We start from the raw sequence: 16,927 nt of genomic DNA, 5'->3' as shown, positions 1-16,927 counted from the left end.
CTTTCTAACTTTCCTAAAAGTCGCCTTTCCTCTTTCCAGCTGCTCTCCTTCCTCTTCCACGCTGACCTATGCCATTTCTACCCTGCCTCCATCCATTTCCCTGGCTCTCCCTGCCAAATCTATTCCTCCTCTCTTGCACTCCCTGCCCTGGAGGCTTGCTTCCTTCCCTGACTCCCTGGGACGGGTGTAGTGCTCCCCACCCTGGATCCCTGTGGTGTGGGGGCAGTGTCCCCCACCTTGGCTCCCTGCGGGCTGGGGCAGTTAAGAGGGAGTGAGAGCGGCGGTCGGCAGTCGAGATAAAGCCAGACTATCTTGCTAATGACACGCGGGAGACCATGAAAGACTAGTCATTTGCCTCAAACACACTTGCCTCTAAAGCTCTCTTTTGTCAAATTATTTCTCTTTTTAATTAACTCCCGGGGGTGGCGGCAAGCAGTTGTGTACGTATACCCGGAAGATGTTTCGGGGGTCAACGCCCCCGCGGCCCAGTCCATGAGCAGGCCTACGTGGGCCCATTTGCCTAGAGATTCCAGAAGTTGAAACTCGGCGGAAGTCAACGAAACTGTGTTCATTTAGTGAAACCAGGTATATCTGTCTGGAGAGGTGCGTATAGTCTGCTCTCATTATTTTCTGGTGTAAGTTACAACTTTTTACTTGTCCGTAATTCATCTGCCTCCTGATCTAGGCCCAGATGTCCTTGTTTCTTACTCTTCAGGCTGAGAATGTTGTGCATTGTTAGCATGTCTTCAACGGGCCTACCTTGTAGAGACAGTACTGTTCAGTTTTAGTCGTTGGTCAACCCTCATTTCTGGGGGCAATCTGGTTACAAATTTCTTAGATTTTATCTACTCTCTGGTGTAGGGTCCAGGTGGGAGCTGCATTCTCTCTGACAGGTTCAACATACGTCGTAGTCTATATACAATACTGGATGTAGATAAATGGTTCAGAGAACCGACAATTTGATAAATTAGACACATGTGCAACACTTGGGTATCTTTATTGAGGAAACGTTTCGCCACACAGTGACTTCATCAGTCCATACAAAGGAGAATGGTGAAGAACAGGAGGAGTTTGAGGTAATCAGTCCCTCAGCCTAGAGCCGATGTAATCAGCCCATCAATCATTGGGATTTGTCAAGTGTGATACCACCTCACCTGTCTACAGTATATAAGCCATTTCTTCGCATATATGCTGTATTCTTTTCAAGACTGATGGACTGATTACACTGACTTAAGGCTGCGGGATTGATTACCTCAAACTCCTCCTGTTCTTCACCATTCTCCTTTGTATGGACTGATGAAGCCACTGTGTGGCGAAACGTTTCCTCAATAAAGATACCCAAGTGTTGCACATGTGTCTAATTTATCACAATACTGAATGACTTCTTTAAGGTTCCATAGTGTAGTGATTAAGTTTGCTAGAAGCATACGCCACCGACGATACTAAGTTGACATGGGCCTTAGGAGACATGCTTAGTACTATGCTTACCCCAAGGTCCTTCCTGCCCACTCTTTCCCTCAATACCTTTACCTTTGATATACCTTTGATGAGTTCCGGGAGTTTTTCTACTCCTGGAGCCCAGTCACGGGCCAGGCTCATCTGGTACTTGCCTTTTCACAGTCTATATTTCATGTCTGGTTTTCGTTCTCTTTAACCAACTGTTATGACTTTACACTTGCTACGGCTGAATTTCAGTAACCAGTTATCTGATCATCTCTAGCCTATTAATCTTCACATTTTTTTGTTTTTATTAGTGTTACGTGGCCTACGACTACCTTCCCTGGTATGTCATTTATTTATACGAGGAACAATGCCGGTCACAATACTGATCCTTATGGGATCCCACTCGTCAGCCTGCCTATTTTCATAAGTCTTTTTCCTGATATTACTGCCTCCCACCTCAATGGCATTCTACAGTCCATTGTGGTACCACGTGTATGTAGAGAGAGAGAGAGAGAGAGAGAGAGAGAGAGAGAGAGAGAGAGAGAGAGAGAGAGAGAGAGAGAGAGACTTCATCCTGTTCCCTATTTTTATGTCTCACAATAAAAGAAAGGTTTTCAAATGGCCTTATGTAGGTTACAGCTCTTGGATTGTAAATAAAGTTAGGAACCCTAAGCCTAACTTTGTAGAACCCTTTATGAGAGAGAGAGAGAGAGAGAGAGAGAGAGAGAGCACACTTTCATCCCTGGCGAGTGCCCGGGGCGGCCAGCCAGCCAGCCACCTGCGACCCAGCCTCAACCTTCGCCACTCATCAAGAAGAAAAACAGAAGAAAGAGCCGCTTTGTGGCCTGGCAAGAAAACCTTCCCCATCCCCTTAATTACACGCAAAAAAGGCAGCGGGGAGGAAGGAGGGGAAAGATCTTCACAAGATTGTGGAGAATGGCACCAGACATGGGGGGGGGGGAGACACACACAAAACAGAGTAAGACATTATCAGAACGAAGTTTCTCATCAAAAGAAGCTTTATTATGCTTTTCTTGATGATAAACTTAGCTGTAATAAAGTCGACTCGCATCCTTATCTACCTCTCACCAGGAGCCGTGAGATACTGTGTGGCTGACAGCACAAGACCTGATTTATTGTGTGGTTGACAGCACAAGACCTGATTTATTGTGTGGTTGACAGCACAAGACCTGATTTATTGTGTGGCTGACAGCACAAGACCTGATTTATTGTGTGGTTGACAGCACAAGACCTGATTTATTGTGTGGCTGACAGCACAAGACCTGATTTATTGTGTGGCTGACAGCACAAGACCTGATTTATTGTGTGGCTGACAGCACAAGACCTGATTTATTGTGTGGCTGACAGCACAAGACCTGATTTATTGTGTGGTTGACAGCACAAGACCTGATTTATTGTGTGGTTGACAGCACAAGACCTGATTTATTGTGTGGCTGACAGCACAAGACCTGATCTATTGTGTGGCTGACAGCACAAGACCTGATCTATTGTGTGGCTGACAGCACAAGACCTGATCTATTGTGTGGCTGACAGCACAAGACCTGATCTATTGTGTGGCTGACAGCACAAGACGTAATATATTCAGTAAGGTTTACGGCACAAGACGTGATCTATTGTGTGGTTGACGACACAAGCCGTGATCTATTGTGTGGTTGACGACACAAGCCGTGATCTATTGTGTGGCTGACGACATAAGGCGTGATTTACTGTGTGGCTGACGACACAAGACGTGATCTATTGTGTGGTTGACGACACAAGACATGATCTATTGTGTGGTTGACGACACAAGACGTGATCTACTGTGTGGCTGACGACACAAGACGTGATCTATTGTGTGGCTGACGACATAAGGCGTGATTTACTGTGTGGCTGACGACACAAGACGTGATCTATTGTGTGGCTGACGACACAAGACGTGATCTATTGTGTGGTTGACGACACAAGACGTGATCTATTGTGTGGTTGACGACACAAGACGTGATCTATTGTGTGGTTGACGACACAAGACGTGATCTATTGTGTGGTTGACGACACAAGACGTGATCTATTGTGTGGTTGACGACACAAGACGTGATCTATTGTGTGGTTGACGACACAAGACGTGATCTACTGTGTGGCTGACGACACAAGACGTGATCTACTGTGTGGCTGACGACACAAGACGTGATCTACTGTGTGGCTGACGACACAAGACCTGATCGATTGTGTGGCTGACGGCACAAGACGTAATATATTCAGTAAGGTTTACGGCACAAGACGTGATCTATTGTGTGGTTGACGACACAAGACATGATCTATTGTGTGGTTGACGACACAAGACGTGATCTATTGTGTGGTTGACGACATAAGGCGTTATTTATTGTGTGGCTGACGACACAAGACGTGATCTATTGTGTGGTTGACGACACAAGACGTGATCTATTGTGTGGTTGACGACACAAGACGTGATCTATTGTGTGGTTGACGACACAAGACGTGACATATCCATTAGTATATGACAAGAGTGGACGTGATGTGTTCAAGGTATGATGTACGCAACAGTGGAAGACATAGTAACACATCAACTCTCCAGTAAGAAGCAAGATTTACATTTAATATTACCATAAAACTCTTCAGTCTTCTTCTGTCTTATATAAGAAATATCAATGGGATAAATACCAAGGCTTCTTCGACACAGGTTTCTTGAACAAAGACAACCTCTCCAACGAGGTCCTTGAAGCCGTAGTGGGTCATTTAATTAATACCGGAGAAATGGGAGGTACACAAATAACCCGCACATAAAAGAGAGAAGCTTACGACGACGTTTCGGTCTGTCCCGTCTTCCCCGCTCATCCCATTTGGGATCTTACCTGAACTTTCGTTCGTTCGTTCGTTACTTCTGGTTAGTGTGACTTTGTAAATGGTCCAAGTCGGACCGAAACGTCGTCGTAAGCTTCTCTCTTTTATGTGCGGGTTATTTGTGTATCGTTCAAGTCACGGTATTTTGCCTTTTTTTGTTATAAATGGGAGGTATTCAGGTTTCATCCGAGGTATGGGATGGGTAACTCCAACAGCTTGGATCAAGAGCCCTTCAACATCAAGGCACACCTCTTAAGAGGTGTGGTATTACAAGTCACTTATACTGTCAAAAAGATTTCAATAAATTTCCATCAGGTACCATGCTAAAGTGTGAGCAACTTATACCTTTGTAATATTTGATAGCAACAGACTTTACAATACTCAACAACAATCACAATACTTGACAGCAACAACATTCACAATACTTGACAGCAACAACATTCACAATACTTGACAGCAACAACATTCACAATACTTGACAGCAACAACATTCACAATACTTGACAGCAACAACAATCACAATACTTGACAGCAACAACATTCACAATACTTGACAGCAACAACATTCACAATACTTGACAGCAACAACAATCACAATACTTGACAGCAACAACATTCACAATGCTTGACAGCAACAACATTCACAATACTTGACAGCAACAACATTCACAATACTTGACAGCAACAACATTCATAATACTTGACAGCAACATTCACAATACTTGACAGCAACAACCTTCACAATACTTGACAGCAACAACAATCACAATACTTGACAGCAACAACATTCACAATACTTGACAGCAACAACATTCACAATACTTGACAACAACAACCTTCACAATACTTGACAACAACAACCTTCACAATACTTGACAGCAACAACCTTCACAATACTTGACAACAACAACCTTCACAATACTTGACAGCAACAACCTTCACAATACTTGACAACAACAACCTTCACAATACTTGACAACAACAACCTTCACAATACTTGACAACAACAACCTTCACAATACTTGACAACAACAACCTTCACAATACTTGACAGCAACAACCTTCACAATACTTGACAGCAACAACCTTCACAATACTTGACAGCAACAACCTTCACAATACTTGACAGCAACAACCTTCACAATACTTGACAGCAACAACCTTCACAATACTTGACAGCAACAAAGCGCTGCTTCTCCAAGGGTTATTTTTAAAGTTATCTTTGACCTTCATCTTCACAACGTCAACACTGTGAACATTATTAATATTAAAAGAGTTGCATCATTTCAAAATATTGACATTGTACCACGCCCTTCAGCTGACATTATAATAATTTATTATCTTATGTTCATTTTGTACTTCCTTCAAGATGTCATTATACCAAAAGAAATTTGAAAAATCACATGTTTCAATTTTCTAAAGTGTTATATTATTTCTGAGTATTCCCTACTACACCCACACGCGCGTGCGCGCACTTCTTGGAATTGTTTACACACACACACACACACACACACACACACACACACACACACACACACACACACAGGGAGAGAGTGGATCTAGCAGCGACCAGTGAAGAGGCGGGACCAGGATCTATGAATCGAACCCTGCAACCACAATTAGGTAAGTACTATTAGGTGATTACACACAATATATATATGTGTGTGTGTGTGTGTGTATTACAACCCAGGAGTACAAATGGCCTGTTTTCCTGGGTGTAAAGGGAGCAAAATAAACACAGCAGAAAACTTTTGACTTATATTATCCTTCACCAATTTAGAACAGAAGTATGTACACTATGTACAGCAATAGGTATTAGTGCACTCCACGGTAAGCAAGGCAGAATAGAAGCCACTAGAGAGCAGATCGTGCTTCAACCAGCTCTAGAATGGGAATGACAAGGGCAGACAGGAAAGTGGTACCCACATAACCTCTGCGATTGCCAAAACCATCTTCTCATTGGCTGGAACCTGGGTACTGGTTGAACGACGGGGCCCCATCGTCAACCCTCAGTCACCTGGTTCGCTGGTTGGGGGAGATAGCCTGTAAATGAGGGTGTGTACAAGCGCCGAATAAAGGTTACGTAGTCTTTGCATGCCACAGTCTGTGTGTAATAATGTTGGTAGAATTACCGACAATATGTAAAGTAAAAGGACACAAGTGCAACTAATGTGAAATTTATTGTGGCAACGTTTCGCTCTCCAGGAGCTTCGTCAAGCCGATACAAGCAGTATATGGACACAGAGGGTATATAAAGGCTCAGAGTGAGGTGCAACACTAGTGAGGTACCATTTCGATGTTCACTAGTGGTAGTGGTAGTAGTAGTGACAATATGGTAGAGCAATTAATTCGTACATGAGTAAAAGGATATAAAAGCTATTACTTGGGTAACATAAAAATAGGTTGGACAAATATAGAGTGGATAGAGGCAGCCTTTTTCAGTGTTCACTCTCTGTAATGTGCTTTGTGTAGTATAACAGGAGAGACTGTGATGGCAGGGTTTACTGTTTTCAGGAGGATTCTCGCTAAGACTTCAGAGATGGTGAAGCTGCCGTTGTTTTGTTTAAATGTATTCGAAACAGCGATCAGTGCTGATTCGAGGCACTTGCGTCTGCGGAAATTAGTTTCTTTGATCACTAATTGGGCGTCCCTGAATTTCATGAGATGATTGGTGGAATTTCGGTGCTGTACACAGGCGTTGTTCAAGTTATCGTTCCTACATGCGTAAATGTGTTCATTGAGGCGGGTGTCGAGGTTTCTTGCTGTTTCACCTACATAAATCTTGTCACAGCCTCCACAGGGTATAGTGTAAATCCCTGCATTGACTGGTTCGTGGTGCTTTGATTTTGTCCTGGTTAGATCCTATATTGAAGTGCTAGAAGCGATGGCGACTCTGGTGTTAGCTTGTGAAAGTACTTTAGAAACGTTCAGTGCAACCTGGCTGTTGGGAAGAATTATAACTTTGTTGGGAGTGGTGTTGGTGCGTGGAGAATTAATGTTTGTGTCTGTGTGTATGTGTATGTCGTGTCAAATACGCAAAACGTGCGATTTTGGCTTAAATACCAGCGCTCGTCTTGCCGAATACGGAAAGCGAAAATTTGTGTATGCAATAATATCGCAAAAATCATTCTGAAGCTAACGAAAAAATATAATCGACTGTGTTTGTTTATTATTAAGTTACTGTAAGCTTATCTAAAATATATTTAGTTGGATTAGGCTAAATTAAACTGTGTTTGTTATAATAAGGTTAGGTAAGTTTTCTAAGGTTCTTCTGGTACAAAATTTTTAATTTTAACATTAACATTAATGAAAAAATATATTTTTAAACGTATACGAGAAAATTTTACAAAGGACTTAATTTTACAGGAGTTCTTGCTAACTGACCAGTTTTACCTATTCGACATGACATTTTATAAATATATATATATATATATATATATATATATATATATATATATATATATATATATATATATATATGCAATAAGATCACAGTAAACAGGTGATTTCAGAATATGCAAAACAACCACTCTGAAAGAATAGAGAAATTCCAAGCGCTTTCGTGACTACTCACATTATCAAGGAACTAGTTCCTTGATAATGTGAGTAGTCACGAAAGCGCTTGGAATTTCTCTATTCTTTCAGAGTGGTTGTTTTGCATATATATATATATATATATATATATATATATATATATATATATATATATTTTATTACATAATATGGCACAGAAGATTTAAGAGATACATTGTTGATATAAAGGTGGCATATACGGTACATGTTGTTACGTGTGTATCACCGATTATAAGGCGAAAATCTCATCCAGCTCCTCAGAGCTGGGGCGTGTGCCCAAAATGCAGCATGCATTACCCCTTTGAACAGCCGCACTGAGCCGCTGGAACAGAAAACTAGCTGCCCTGGGATCCCTAGTTACCCTGATGAGTCTTTTTCCCAGCTCCTTAAGGAAATTAGATGCACTCTTTCCCCATGAGCCAAGGGTCTCTGAGCCTATGGGAACAAACATATAATGATGGGCAAGTTCTCCATATTTTCTAGACTTTTGGGACTCCCTAAAGCTGGCAGCTGCCCCTCCTTCCTCCCTGGTGTATTGGAGATAGGTATCAGCCAAGGTAGATGCACATGTATAGTCCCACACCACCTGCTTCCCATCCGTCCAGGCTTGAAGGGTGATACCATCTGGACGCTTCTGGCTGCCATCAGATCTGCATAGTTGGGGTGGCTCCCTTACTGCTGGGCATCCAGCATATTATATATATATATATATATATATATATATATATATATATATATATATATATATATATATATATATATATATATATATATATATATATATACATATATATATATATATATATGTGTGTGTGTGTGTGTGTGTAATTAACAAACTGAATATGAATACAATATTACTTTATAAGTATAATGACAATGAAAAAATAAAATATGGAGGCTGTATGTTTCGTCCTGTAACGAGGCCCTCTTCAGTCTTCAGCAGGAAAGGAGAGGAAGGTGTGTGCAAGGTGAGACAGGCTGGAGACATGCAAAACTGGCGGTGAGTGCAGGGAAGGAGAGTGGGCTTCAAGAACCACAACAAATATAGTGTTATGACTCAGGCACTCCCCGAGGGATGCGGAATATGCACACACAGAATTAGACTCTTGGCTATCTTGACCTTGAGTCCATTCTCTGAGACGCCGCCATTCAAGAGGCCACGCAAGATCATATTCTGGGATAATTTATTAGCCAGTAAATGCCAGCGACGGTTCTCTTGGTTAACACCCATGGTCGGACCGACAACACCATTATACTCAAGCTGTCGGCACTGCTCTTCATTTTAATACCTGCAACCAATCACAGCCAAATGGTTGACATTCTCAATTTTCTAAAAACTTGAAGGTAAAATTGTATAATTACATTTGAGCTGGTGGGTGGTGCGTTCCAGTCCTTGACCCCTAATGTGTGCACATATTTATTTAAGTGTTCCCAGTGATGTATTCAATTATCTTAAAACAATACTAACTAGTGATCATCTTTTATGATAAAGACTCGTGTCAGACAATTTCTTCTGTTTCCTGACGAATAAACCCCCAGCACCTGCTGCCAGTAGAGCATAGAGCATGCAGCCTGCGGCAAGTCTTTCAGGGATAACCTTATAAACAAGATAAATTGCAGGAACTAATAAATCTTGAGACCCCACACTGAACACCCAACAGCACACTCGCAGACTTAACTCCGGCGCAAGTGACTGAAGATTTATAACTACGAGCGGTAGACTAAGCTCTATTTGCACACACTTAAATAAAAATATTTTTTTTATTATTTAAAATTTTTTTTATGAATTTTAGCTCTAGCTAAATACACCTACTGAGAGTTTGATCTTCCTGGATGAATGACTTCTAACGAGGGCACAGCAAACCTCCAAGTTGATGTAAACGAAGTCTTCCAGTATGCCACGCAAAACACAAGGTTCAACGAAGACAAATTTCATATAATCCACAACGAAGAATTGCATAAATAAAAAATGTGAGAAAACACAAAACGCAAACCATTGTCACAAGATCTGGTCTTAGACCAGACTGACAAGATGACGTGGTAGTGAACACGCCGGTGCTGATGTGGTGCTGGTAATAAGGAAAGGTGGTGCAGGTAATGAGAAGTGATGATGGAAATGAGATGTAGTGATGGTGACAATGAAGGTGGTGATGTTAGTAACGAGGAAAGGTGGTGGTGATGATGGTAATGAGAAGTGGAGGCGATGGCAATGAGTGGTAGTGGTAATGAGTAGTAGTACTGGTGGTGATGGTAATGAGTGGTAGTGGTGGTGGTAATGAGTGGTAGTGGTGGTGGTAATGAGTGATAGTGGTGGTGGTAATGAGTGGTAGTGGTGGTGGTAATGAGGAGAGGTAGTGGTGGAAGTGATGGCAATGAGGAGAGGTGGTGGTGGTGATGGTAATGAGTGGTGGTGGTGGTGGTAATGAGGAGAGGTGGCGGTGGTAATGATGAGAGGTGGTGGTGGTAATGATGAGAGGTGGTGGTGGTAATGATGAGAGGTGGTGGTGGTAATGATGAGAGGTGGTGGTAAGAGAAGGGGAGAGGTATAGTCCAAGAAGCAGTAACATGGTGATTAATAGGCCCAGTGATACCCGTCTTGCAGCTCGCCACGCTCGTAACGCCTACTTACGCCTCCACTAACACACACTCATACCCTTTACGGCCCGGCCATAGACGCCTAACTCAAACTCGTAACGCATTTACGCTCTCCTTCGCCAGAACCAGCCTGGTGCGAGCTACACAAGTGGAGACGATAATGTCAACACTTGTCCAGCACAACAAGGCCAAACACCACGTCTCCCACATGATTACGACGGAATAAATTCCAAAGTTACGTTATCAAGCGTTCACGAATCCACATCGTAATCATTTTCCATGATTTAATGCTTTCAACTTACAAGAAATTGCATATGACAAAGCGAGAACATGTTGTGGTACCACGCTAACACAATGCTAGCGTGAGAACGCAATAAATAACATTAAAACGTGTGTTGATAGTATGGCGTGCTGAGTAGGAGGCAGTGTTGGCCCTCCCCCATCCCCCAACACACACACACACAGCCTGACCAACTGGCGGCAGTGACAACCGCCCCCACCCCACACCGCCTTACAAGCTGATGGGAGTGCCACTGATGTCAGGCAACACAAGGCTTGGATTTTATTCCACACAGACCTCACACACACACTCCCACTTACACGCTCAGTTCCTCCTCTGCCTCTCACATCACAAGTAAAATCTCTCAACTCTCTCTCTCTCTCTCTCTCGCCCTCCTACTCATTCTACAATCTAGTATAAGTCAAGCCAATGACGGGAACACTAAGCCTTGATTCAACGTCTTCCTTCAACCATACCAGTCTCGCTCGTTTTCAAACTGCACTTTTGTCATTTTCTCTTTGTATCTACCACACAACTGTTGCTTCGTTTTTTCACCGTCTTCCCCAACCATCCATACCCAACGCCAAAACAGATTCAATCATTATTTCCCAGCGGTAACTCCCAGACTACCTGGTGTTGCAACCATGTGCAGGAGAAGCAAGGAGGCAGGTGTGTTGCGGTGGCAAGGCAGCAGGCAGCAACCCATCGTTTGTCACAACCCCTCCACACATGTCAACAAACCTCGCCACACGCAACCTACCCCCCGCCCATCTCACTGCATGACAGTACCATACCAGATACCACCTCCTCCTATATTCACCACTGTGCATGCTTCATCTGTTCCCACTTATATACTGAATAAAGGAATAACGCTGATAAGTGAAAGACAATGGAGTTCTCTTTATTAGTACCACCAACGAGTTAATGGAAGGTTGCATCTTCACTGCATTGCCTAATTATATTCGTTCACCTATTCCCACTTACCTGATGTTTCAGCTTCTGATAAGGCATCAAGCTCTATTTTAATCCCCTTGGTTTGTGTGTGTGTGTACATTATTAGTAGTTCCAACCTGGTAGTTCCTGTTGGTCTACCCCTGGCATCCTACCTCTCAGTTCAACCTGTTCTTCGATTAGGGCGCACGACTATACACGAACTACCCTTCGTGTATTTCTGTATATTTGAAATTTTATGAAGATTTTAATACTTTTCCATTCTCGATTAACATAAACCAATCTATATGTATCAGTATAATTACCCGACAATAAAAATAAAATAAATAAAACATATATACATTCTCACACGCACTGTAAACAAAAATGTGGATGAGTGATTGATCAGGTAACTATATATTATTCTGTGAAGACTTTCCTGAATATTCTTACAAGTCCCTCGTATACTTCTCTGTCGGCCTGGTGAGTATTTCTCTCTCTTCCGCCTTATCACTTGCTTCTTTCCATCTTCCTATTTTATGTGGCCTTGGATTCAATTTGGCTATCATACCACGGGCGGGGATAGAACCCGCGATCAGAGTCTCAAAACTCCAGACCGTCGCGTTAGTTTTGAGACTCTGATCGCGGGTTCTATCCCCGCCCGTGGTATGGTTTGTTTGCAATCGTGTCATTACGATTTCATGAGTCAATTTGGCTACATTTTAGAACTCGCTCTTTCCCATCCTATCATCACATATCAGCTCTTCTGCTATCTCTCTGTTCTGTTTCGTTTTAATATTTTATTTCTCTTAGATCTTCTTGCCCCTTCCCTTCTACGCATGCTTCATTTCTGAACCATGTGATCTTTCACTCTCATTTTCTTTATATGGATCTTGGTGTTGCCTTTTATCACTTCGGTCTTTCATCTTCAGCGTCTCCTGTGTTGGCTTATCATACAGGTCACTTTCCAATCGCATTTCAAGAATTATCATACCTTCATTATCCCCTCTGGTGTGATCTTTTGTTTGTATCTTCCATTATATTCCCTTGTAAGTGATCACTTTGCCCCCGCGGCGAGAGGTGGGTTTGGCACAGTGGTGGCCAACATGACCCGCAGTGTTATACTGCTGTGAGGCCGTCAGCCACGCTGTAATCATGGGCACTACCTCAACCGCCGTGCCCGCTATTATCCCAAGACATGTAGGACAAGCATTTATTTGGCCGTCCAGGACAACCCTACCCCCCACACCATAATTGATTCCAAAGTCTCACACACACAAAAAAATCACCAGTAGAAAATAATACGGTGGAGTCAACAATGTACAAGGTAGAGCATATAATACTACCTTCCATCTCCCAGGGTAATCTCTGTCACCATCCTTCCAACTCGCATGGTAACTTCTACCACTATCTTGCCCCTTTTCCGTGTGATAACTGTGACTAGTTTTGAGTATTTTTTCCTTCTCCTGACACCAAGCTTTTCCTTTCGCACGTCCATTTATCTATCTAGCACTTCCTGAAGAAACTTTAACAGACCCCTCTTCAAAACTTTTTGCCTTTGTACCAGCAAGATCTCGTACATGTGTTGGCTTAAGAATTATGGAGTTCGGATGACGACACAGCTTTCTCTAATTGTGTTTATAGCGGTCATATTTCTTTTTGTAATTATTTTACATTTCGTCTTATGTCTCTTAATCTCTTGCAGTGTGCATTATTTTAGTCCATTAGGAATTTATTGCCAATAAATACTGAATAGAAGTCAGTATAATGGCCAATTGGCAGCCTCCTCCACACCCAGCGATTATCACAGCATTACATACTTTCCCCTAATGCCTTCTCCTCTTCCTTCTCCCCCTCACATATTCCCTTAGTACCTTTTCTTCCTCCATCCCCAGTGTTTCCCCCATCTCTCGTTATCTCCACGCAATCTCTCTCCCTTTTCATGTTACCAGAACATCACTTTCCCCCTACTTTTATTACACCAACATCATCTTTTCCTGCCGTCATCCCATCACCATCAACTCAATTTTCTGTTGTTCCTCAACAGTGATTCCTTCCCTTTCTGTTATCCATCAGTACTTCTATCCCCTTCGCTATTCCGCTTCATCTTCTCCTCTTTCATTATCATTCCAGTACCTCTTTTACCTTTACCCTTCCATTATTCCTCCAGTATGTCTTCCTTCCCTTGTTATCCCGCTAACACCTTCTACAAACATGGTTATTCCTCCAGTACCTCTTCACTCCAACCAGTAATTTCCCCTCCACCTCTTCTCTCCGACCAATAATCTAACCTCCGACCAGCAACATCCTTTCCATCTCTACTTCCCCTTCAGTTCGATCCCCAGTGCCCCTCCCATTCTTCCTCCAGTGCCTCTCCCGTTCTCCCTCCAATGCCTCTCCTCCCTTTCTACCTCCAATGCCTCTCCTCCCTTTCTCCCTCCAGTGTCCCTCCTCCCGTTCTCCCTCCAACGCCATCCGCTCGACGTCCCCAAACGATTCTGGACGTGCCATTTTGGCGGGGCTGGGGTCCTCGTTGGGGGCGCTGCAAGGGTCGCTCAGGGACCGTAAAGACGCGCTGAGTTGGGGCGTTAGGAATCTCATTACCAACCAGCCGTCTCCCTGCTACTCCACGCTGCCACCACCACCACCAGCTGCTGCCTTGCTGCCTCTGCTGAGAGTGGAGTTCCTCTGCTTCCACCAGCTGCTACTGAGAGTAGTATTCCTCTGCTTACACCAGTTGCTACTGCTGTCTTAAAGTTTCTGTTGAAAGTGGTGTTTGTCCAGCAGCTGCTGCTGATGTCTTGCTGCTGCGGAAAATAGTGGTCACCTACTTCCAGCAGCAGCTGCTACTGCTGTCTTACTGCTTTTGTTGAGAGTGATGGCGCTGACCATGTTCGAAGAATTATTTTTGCTGCTGCTTCTTTGGCTCTGACTATTTGCGGTGCTGTGTTGCGTGAACTCATCGATTCGTGTTTGTGGTGGTCGAGTGATAGCTCCTGGCCCCGCATCTTCGTCGAGAGAATTATTACTAGTTGATGTTCCATCTGTGACATACCTGAGACTAGAGTTTTTCTAACCTTGGGCCAGGCATTTCTGTTGACTGCCTGCTCAACCAGGCTGTTGCTGTGGGTGGTCTGCTTTCCCATACAATCATCACAGTCTGGTTGATCTGACACTTGGAGGAGGTAGTGATCCAGTTTCCTCTTAACGATTTCCACACTTGTTCCAGTAATATTTCTGATATCTGCTGGTAGCAGGTTGAACAGTCTTGGTTCCTGAATGTTGACACACCAGTACATTTTGCCCGTGGCTCCCTCTTCTTTGCTGAATTTTTTTTTTTGCATTTCCTTCCACATGTTTCTCTCCTGTATGTTGTTATACTAGTAGTAGTGTACATTTGAAACTATTCCTTTAAATATCTTCTGATATCTCTTAAAACCATGTACTCGGGTACTATCTAATATTCTTGTAACTCATCTACCTGTTTAACTTCCATCCATATTCTCTCGTTCCTGGTCGTGGAAGGAACGCGAGTATTTATAGTTGAGGTCAGGTGAAGAATGCTGCATATTTATAAGTACACTCTGGTTGAAGTTGTCGGTAGTAGTGTACATTTGAAACTATTCTTTAAATATCCATATCTCTTAAAACCATGTACTCGGGTACTATCTAATATTCTTGTAACTCATCTACCTGTTTAACTTCCATCCATATTCTCTCGTTCCTGGTCGTCGCATTTTTAAGTCCCTCCCATATACGTCCTATATGGGACGTACACTCTTGAGTGTACGTCCCATTTCTCAAAATAACAAATTCGAATGCCTTCATACACACACACACATCCACACAAACACCCCCCCCCACCCCCACACACACAGGAGCCAGGAGCTCGGACTCGACCCCCACAACCTCAACTAGGTGAGTACATTCATAAATAAATAGGAGAATGGTGGGGACTGGAACCGTCTATGGTGGTTATAGGTCCAGCGGTGTGACCATTCAGCCACGATGGATCTAGTATGACAATTCTACAAGCAGCATTTATGTGATATAGTTGTATCATTTGCCAGACGCATATGATACAAGTTTAAAGTATAAAAGTGTGTTGATTACTGACAAGTTGATGAGTAAGACACATGTGCCACAGCTGGTTATCTTTATTGCCGACAATAAAGATAACTAACTGTTGCACATGTGTCTTACTCCACCATAAAAGTGTGACAGAGACAAACTATTATCATGCCACAGCACTACGCTACTTAATGTTAGCAAATGAACTAATAAAAGACTTAACAATTCCAACAACATCCGTGAAAATGTTTATCAAATACTGTCTCTCCTAGAGGTGCCCGACCTCAGCTGAAAGATTTATCACTCGGCTAAGTAAGGCGAGGGAATATGTTGAATTATATAATATGAGAGCAGTGGAGGACGGGGTTCACACCTAAAGAATGAACCACTGAACACATCATGCTCACACACACACACACACACACACACACACACACACACACACACACACACACAAAGAGGCATCACCGGACATCATAGCTCTCACAGAAACCAAGCTTACAGGTATGATAACAGATGCCATCTTTCCAATGTGATACCAGATCCTGAGGAAAGACAGAGGGAACAGGGGGGAGGGGTGAGGAGTGGCAATGCTGATCAAAAACCGATGGAATTTTGATGAGCTGGAGAGAGGAGACAGCGGAGAAGAAAGTGACTACATAGCGGGAACGCTTCACTATGGAGGTCCCAAGGTGGTAATAGCAGTGATGTATAACCCACCACAGAACAGCAGGAGGCCAAGGCAAGAGTACGACGAGAGCAATAGAGCGATGGTTGACACACTGGCTGCAGTGGCCAGAAGAGCTCATGCATGCAGGGCAAAGCTCCTGATCATGGGTGACTTTAACCACAAGGAGATCGATTGGAAGAACTTGGAGCCACATGGGGGCCAAGATACATGGAGGGCTAAGATGATGGAGGTGGTACCGGAAAACTTCATGTACCAACACGTAAGGGACACTACAAGAGAGAGAGGAGAGGATGAACCAGCAAAACTGGACTTAGTATTCACCTTGAGTAGTGCAGATATCGAGGACATCACATATGAAAGATCCCTTGGTGCCAGCGATCATGTGGTTTTAAGCTTCGAATACACAGTAGAGCTACAAGTGGAGGGAGAAGCAGGAAGGCCAGGACAAATGAAGCCAAACTACAAGAAAGGGGACTACACGGGAA

Source organism: Cherax quadricarinatus, chromosome 80 (genome assembly GCF_038502225.1).
Source record: "Cherax quadricarinatus isolate ZL_2023a chromosome 80, ASM3850222v1, whole genome shotgun sequence".
NCBI classification, from domain to species: Eukaryota; Metazoa; Arthropoda; class Malacostraca; order Decapoda; family Parastacidae; genus Cherax; species Cherax quadricarinatus.
This window is presented reverse-complemented; position numbering follows the sequence as displayed.